Source organism: Oryctolagus cuniculus, chromosome X (genome assembly GCF_051225735.1).
Source record: "Oryctolagus cuniculus isolate XC-2025 breed Fujian yellow rabbit chromosome X, ASM5122573v1, whole genome shotgun sequence".
Classification (NCBI taxonomy): Eukaryota; Metazoa; Chordata; class Mammalia; order Lagomorpha; family Leporidae; genus Oryctolagus; species Oryctolagus cuniculus.
Genome location: NC_142888.1, coordinates 105545698 through 105553554, shown reverse-complemented (window position 1 = coordinate 105553554; position 7857 = coordinate 105545698).

Genomic DNA, 7857 nt, shown 5'->3' with positions numbered 1-7857 from the left:
GTTAGTGTTATATAGTTTAGTATTCTAGTTGTAGGGTTTCACTTGTAGTGTTGTCATTATATACTTTAATTATATTTGTAGAGTTGAGGTTTTATTTGTAATTATGGTGCTTAAGTGTAGTTATAATCATATGCATATACTATGGTAGTTATAATTGAAATTATAGTTATACAGTTAGAGTGATATTGCACAATAGATAGGTTGTAGGGATTATAGTTTTGTAATAGTTACCTTATTATGGTTATAGTATTTTGTTAAGTTATACAAGTAGTGTTATGCTTTATTATTATTATCTAGGGTATACTTACTATGTTATATAATTTTAGATATAGTTATAAAATTATAGTGTCAGTTATAGTGTTGTGGTTAAAAAGAGTTATAGTTGCAGTCCTATAGTTATATTTAGAGTACTAAATCCTAGTTGTAGTGCTATTATTATAGATATAATGCTATTTTTATAGTTATAATGCTACATTTATAAATATAGTACTATTATTACAGTTATAATATTATGTTATTTTAGTAATAGTATTAGTTTCAGTGCTATACTTCTATATTTTTAGAAATATAATGTTAGTATTATAATTATACAGTTATTTCTATAATTATAGGTATAGATATGATAGAGTTGTTATAATCATCATTTTGCAGCTATGGTGATAGTGATAGTGTTATGGTTATAGTAATAGTTGTAATATTAACTTTAACTATAGCACTCTACTGTGACTTTAGCACTATAAGTACATATCTATAATCACAATTCTCTAAAATTGAAATTTTGAGTATTAAGGTTGTATAGTATTGTTAAAATAATAATGATGGTGTTACAATGTTATTCTTATAAATTATACATGTGCTTAAAGTAGCAGTGATAATTTTATAGTAACAATTATAGTGATAAGGTCATAATTATATTGTTATGACTATGGTGCTGGTGATAAAGTGTTAATGCTATATAGTTTAGTGTTATAGTAATAATTATGGTTTTTACTAATAATCATATATGTAGTATTATAGTTAGTGGAAATAACATAGTGGTTTTTATAATAATTATATTTTTATAATCATAAAATTCATTTTTAGCTATAATATAGTTTTGGTGTTTAAAGTACAATAATGGTGATAGTGTCAGTACATTAGTGATATCACTATGTTTTCATGATAGAGGTAAGGTTATAGTTATTGTATTTTGATTATTGTAAGTGTTATGACTATAGTTATGTTTACAGTTATAGACTCAAAGTCATTGCTATAATGTCACAGTTCCAGTTACAGATCACCTTTATGTTCTATTGCTACAGTTATTGTTAAAAGATTATAATTATTTTTATTATGATCACATAAATCTATGTTTATTCTTATAGTGCTAAAGGTATAGTATAATCCTATAGTCAGAGAAATAGTTAAATTTGTAGTTTATTAGTTACATTGGTAATACTAAGGTAATCATTGTAATGATATAGTTGTAGTTACCACAACCTTTATATTGTTCATGTTATCTATAGTTATATTGTTATAAAATGTTATTTTCAATTAGAATTTTATCGTTCTGATACATTTAGAGTTATAAAGCAATATTTATAGCTATTTTATGGTTCTGTGATAAGCAGTAGAATATTATAAAGTTATATTGACACAGTTATGCTTAAAGTGTTAGAGTTTAGCATTATACTTATGTGACTGTCATCATAATTATAGTGCTAGAATTATATTTAAGTGACAGAGTTGTAGTTTATTGTTATAGTTCTAGAACAAGTCTTATACTTCTGGAGCTACAGTTGAAGTTAAATATTAGTGTTATACATTATTTTATATAGGTATACAATTACGGCTAGTTTTAGTTTAGTGTTATAATATCAACAGATATAAGTATAGAATTATAGTATTACTGTAGTTAGAATATAATTGTTATAATGATAGTGTGATAGTTATTTTGTAATTATAGTGATATAATTTTGTTATAATTATGAGGTAATTGATAGTTTAAGTTATGCTTATTATTATAGAATGGTAGTTCTAGTTATAGTTTATTTGGTCTAAGAATTGAATTCCATTCTAGTTGCATGTCTCATTAAAATCTCATAGTAATTTTATATTTATTATAATTGTTAAAGTTGTGGTATTAAAGTTATATTTATATAATTTAGATATAGTATGAGTACTGTTATAGTACTCATTCATGGTGCTAACATTATATGTATGATTAGATTTATGATGTTGTGATGTACTTTGTGTTATAAAGTTATGGTTAAGCTGATGGTTATTTATTTTTATCATGTTTTGATTACAGAGCTGTATTTACAGTTATAGAGTCATAGGTTTTGATTCATTGTTCTAGCTATATAGTCAGTTATAGTCATATATTCATATAAATATGTAGTTACTTTTATAATTATAAAATTTGAAGTTATAATTTTCTGCTTATAGTAGTGCATTCTATATAGTTATTGTTCTTCTAGTGATAGATCAATATAGTGTTATACATATAGTTATAATGTCATATTCTTATAGTCTGTTGATGAAAATCTAAATTTCTTTCACTACAAATTACTTAATATTTTGCCTGGAAGTGTATTTCTCTCCCTTTTCTTAGAGTTTAGTACTTTCAGTAGAATATGCCATGATTCTGATTGTTCTGAATTTGTATTTTTTCAAATATGCCATTTGGTGATTCAATATGTTGTTTCAAATGTAATTTACAAGTTTAATTTATTTGAGACGGGGGGAGAGAGAGAGAAAGAGACAGACAGAGGGAGGGAGGGAGGGAGAGAGGGAGAGAAAGAGACAAAGACACACACACAGAGAGAGAGAGAGAGAGAGAGAGAGAGAGAATCTGTCCACTGCTTCACTTCCCAAATGATTGCAATCACAGGGTCTGAGACAAATCAAAGTCAGGAGGCTGAAATTCAATTTCAATCTTCCACCTACTATTGCCTGTTGACTCCCAGGGTGTGCATTAGCAAGTGGATGGAATCAGGAGGAGAGCTGGACTCAAATCCATGCACTCCAATATGGGATGTGGGTATCACAATAAGTGTCATAGCTGTTAACACCAAATTCCCTTCCCTAATTTCTTAAAGGAAATATATTATTATTAAAAATTTTCATCAGAATTTTAGCAGTTGTTTTACTTTCTTCCTTTATGTTTCTTCTTAAGGGAAAACTGCTTTGCATTTGTTCTATCTTTTATACTGATATTCACTATTCATCACTTTTTCTTGAATCATTTTTATCTTTCATTATGTTTATCAACTTTAAAACCCCCAAAGACTCCACCAAAATTCTATTAGAACTAATACAAAAATTAAGCAAATTTGCAGGATACAAAATCAATGTATAAGATTAGTAGTATTATTATACACCAATAGTGAATCACCTGAAAAAAATTTCAAGAAAGAATTCCATACCCAATAGTTACCAAAAAATACATATGAATAAATTTAACCAAAGAAGTGAAAAATATGCACAGTGAAAACAATAAATTATTTGTGAAACAAATTCAAGTGGATACACAAATATGCATACACAGATTTGTAGAATAAACCTCATTAATATGTGCATCATATCCAAAGCGATTTAAAGATTCAATGTAATACATATCAAAATTTCAATGATATTGTTTCACAAAACTGGAAAAAACTCTCCTAAAATTTGTATAGAGTCACAAATGCCCTCAAATAGTCAAAGAAATCTTGAACAAAAAGAAGGAAGCAAGAGTCATGACATGACCTGATTTATAAATATATTACAAAGCTACAGAAATTTACATAGCATGGTATTGGCATAAAACAAATGCCTAGACCAGTGGAACAGAACAAATATATAAGAAGTATACCCATGTATCTCTATCCAACTGATCCTTCACAAAGGTACTGAGAACATGCATTGCAGAAGTGTTATTCAGTCTATTGTTTTAGCTGTGACTTTATAATTGTTTCTTGGTTTGTGATGTTTTTTAAAAAAATTGTGCTAAATCTCAATGCACAGCACATTAAGGACAGAGATCCTACATGAGGAGTAAGTGCACAGTGACTCCTGTTGTTGACTTTACCAATTGACACTCCTGTCTATGGCATCAGTAATCTCCCTATGCTCCAGTCATGAGTTTCCAAGGCTATGGAAGCCCTCTGACTTTTCCGACTCTTATCTTGTTTAGACAAGGTCATAGTCAAAGTGGAGGTTCTCTCCTCCCTTCAGAGAAAGGTACCTCCTTCTTTGATGACCTGTTCTTTCCACTGGGATCTCACTCACAGAGATCTTTTGCCAGAGTGTCTTGGCTTTCCATGCCTGAAATACTCTCATGGGCTTTTCAGCCAGATCCGAATGCCTTTAGGGCTGATTCTGAGGCCAGAGTGCTATTTAGGACATCTGCCATTCTATGAGTCTGCTGAGTATCTCACTTCCCATGTTGGATCACTCTCCCCTTTATTTATTCTATCGGTTAGTGTTAGCAGGTACTAGACTTGAGATTTAATGCTATAACGAGTACTCAAACAATATATTTCACTTTGTGTTTCTATGTGGGTGCAAACTGTTGAAATCTTTACTTAATGCATACTAAACTGATCTTCTGTAAAAAAAAAAAAAGAAATTATCAATTCCCAACTTGACTCTTACTGGGATTAAACATGACAATAGGTCTGATCTGATTTCATCATCATTTAAAAAAATCATCTATTATTTTTCACTTTATGTTTCTGTGTGGGAGCAAACTGTTGAAATCCTTACTTAATGTATACTAAGCTGATCTTCTGTATATTAAGATAATTGAAAATGAATCTTGATGTGAATGGAAGGGGAGAGGGAGTGGGAAAGGGGAGGGTTGTGGGTGGGAGGGACGGTATGGGGGGGGAAGCCATTGTAATCCATAAATCGTACTTTGGAAATTTATATTCATTAAATAAAAGTTCAAAAAATTGTGCTAAAATATATATAACAAAGTTTACCATATTAATCCTTTTACTATACAGTTTAGCGCATTAAATACATTTTCATTGATATGCAGCTATTACCACTTGAATCTACAGATGTTTTTTCATCTTGCAAAGCTCTTCTTATGACAAAATAACTCCTTTTCCCTCTCCCTGAAGACCATGAGAATAAGTATTCTTTTCTCTTTGTCTTTATACTTCGCACTACTATAAGTACTTCATACAGTGGGATGATACAATCTGGTTTTTTTTTTGTGACTGGCTTAGTTCACTTGGATTAATATCTCAAGATTTATCCATATTATAGTCACATTGAACGTTAATGGCCTCAGCTCTCCAGTTAAAAGACACAGACTGGCTGAATGAGTTAAGGAACAAAACCCATCTATTTGCTGCTTACAAGAAACACATCTTTCCAACAAAGATGCACGGAGACTGAAAGTGAAAGGCTGGAAAAAGATATTCTATGCCAACAGAAATGAAAAAAGAGTGGGTGTAGCCATCTTAATATCAAACAAAATAAACTTTAACACAAAAACTGTTAAGAGAGACAAAGAGGAGCACTATATAATGATTAAGGGATCAATTCAACAGGAAGCTGTAACAATTATCAATGTATATGCACCTAATTACAGGGCACCGGTCTATTTAAAAGATATGTTAAGGGACTTAAAGGGAGACTTAGACTCCAATACAGGAGTACTGGGGAATTTCAATACCCAACTCTCAGAAAAAGACAGATCAACCAGACAGAAGATCAACAAGGAAACAGTAGGTTTAAACAATACTATAGCCCAAATGATCTAACAGATATCTACAGAACTTTCAATCCTACACTTAGACTTTACATTCTTCTCAGCACTGCATGGAACCTTCTCTATGATTGACCACATACTAGGCCATAAAGCAAGTCTCAGCAAATTCAAAAGAATTGGAATCATACCATGCAGCTTCTCAGACCACAGTGGAATGAAGTTGGAAACTAGCAAATCAAGCATCCCGAGAATGTATGCAAACACATTGAGACTGAACGACATGCTCCTGAATGAACACTGGGTCATAGATGAAATCAAAAGAGAAATCAAAAACTTTCTGGAAGTAAATGAGGATAACAGCAAAACATACCAAAACTTGTGGGATACAGCAAAAGCAGTGTTAAGAGGAAAGTTTATAGCAATAGGTGCCTATATCAAGAAATTGGAAAGATACCAAATAAATGAGCTTTCAGCGCATCTCAAGGATCTAGAAAAATTCAGCAAACCAGACCCAAATCTACTAGGAAAAGAGAAATAATTAAAATCATAGAAGAAATCAACAGAATTGAATAAAAAAATTACAAGAGATCAGCAAAAGGACGAGCTGGTTCTTTGAAAAAATAAAAAAAAAATTGAAACACCATTTGCCCACAAAACTAAAAAAAGACTCAAATCAATAAAATCAGAGATGAAAAAGGAAACATAACAACCAACACCACAGAAATAAAAAGAATCATCAGAAATTACTAAAAGGAGTAGTATACCAGCAAACAGGGAAATCTATTAGAAATGGATAGATTCCTGGACACATGCAACCTACCTAAATTGAACCATGAAGACATAGAAAACGAAAACAGACCCATAACTCAGACAGAAATTGAAACAGTAATAAAGGCCCTCCCAACAAAGAAAAGCCCAGGTACAGATGGATTCATTGCTGAATTCTACCAAACATTTAAAGAAAAACTAACTCCAATTTTTCTCAAACTATTCAGAACACTCAAAAAAGAGGGAATTCTCCAAATTCTTTCTATGAAGCCAGCATCACCTTAATCCTTAAACTGGAAAAAGATGCAGCATTGAAAGAAAATTACAGACCAATATCTCTAATGAACATAGACGCAAAAATCCTCAATAAAATTCTGACCAATAGAATGCAACAATACATCAGAATTATCATCCACCCAGACCAAGTGGGATTTATCCCTGGTATGGTATCCCTGGTTCAATGTGCCCAAATCAATCAATGTGATGCACCACATTAAGAAACTGCAGAAGAAAAACCATATGATTATCTCAATAGATGCAGAGAAAGCATTTGATAAAATACAACACCTTTACATGATGAAAACTCTAAGCAAATTGGGTATAGAAGGAACATTCCTCAATACAACCAAAGCAATTTATGAAAAACCCATGGCCAGCATCCTATTGAATGCGGAAAAGTTGGAAACATTTCCACTGAAATCTGGTACCAGACAGGGATGCCCACTCTCACCACTGCCATTCAATATAGTTCTGGAAGTTTTAGCCAGATCCATTAGGCAAAATAGAAATTGAAGGGATACAAATTGGGAAGGAAGAAGTCAAACTATCCCTCTTTGTAGATGATATTATTTATTTAGGGGATCCAAAGAACTCTACGAAGAGACTATTGGAACTCATAGAAGAGTTTGGCAAAGCAGCAGGATATAAAATCAATGCACAAAAATCAACAGCCTTTGTATACACAGGCAATGCCACTGCTGGGAAAGAACTGCTAAGATCAATCCCATTCACAATAGCCACAAAATAACCAAAAACCTTGGAATAAACCTAACCAAGGACATAAAAGATCTCTACAATGAGAATTACAAAATCTTAAAGAAAGAAATAGAAGAGGATACCAAAATATGGAAAAATCTTCCATGCTAATGGATTGGAAGAATCAATATCATCAAAATGTCTTTCTCCCAAATTATAGATTCAATGTGATACCAATCAAAATACCAAAGACTTTCTTCTCAGATCGGGAAAAAAAATGATGCTGAAATTCATATGGAGGCAAAGGAGATCTTGAATAGCTAAAGCAAACTTGTACCACAGAAGCAAAGCTGGAGGCATCACAATACCAGATTTCAGGACATACTACAGAGCAGTTACAATCAAAACAGCATGGTATGGTACAGAAA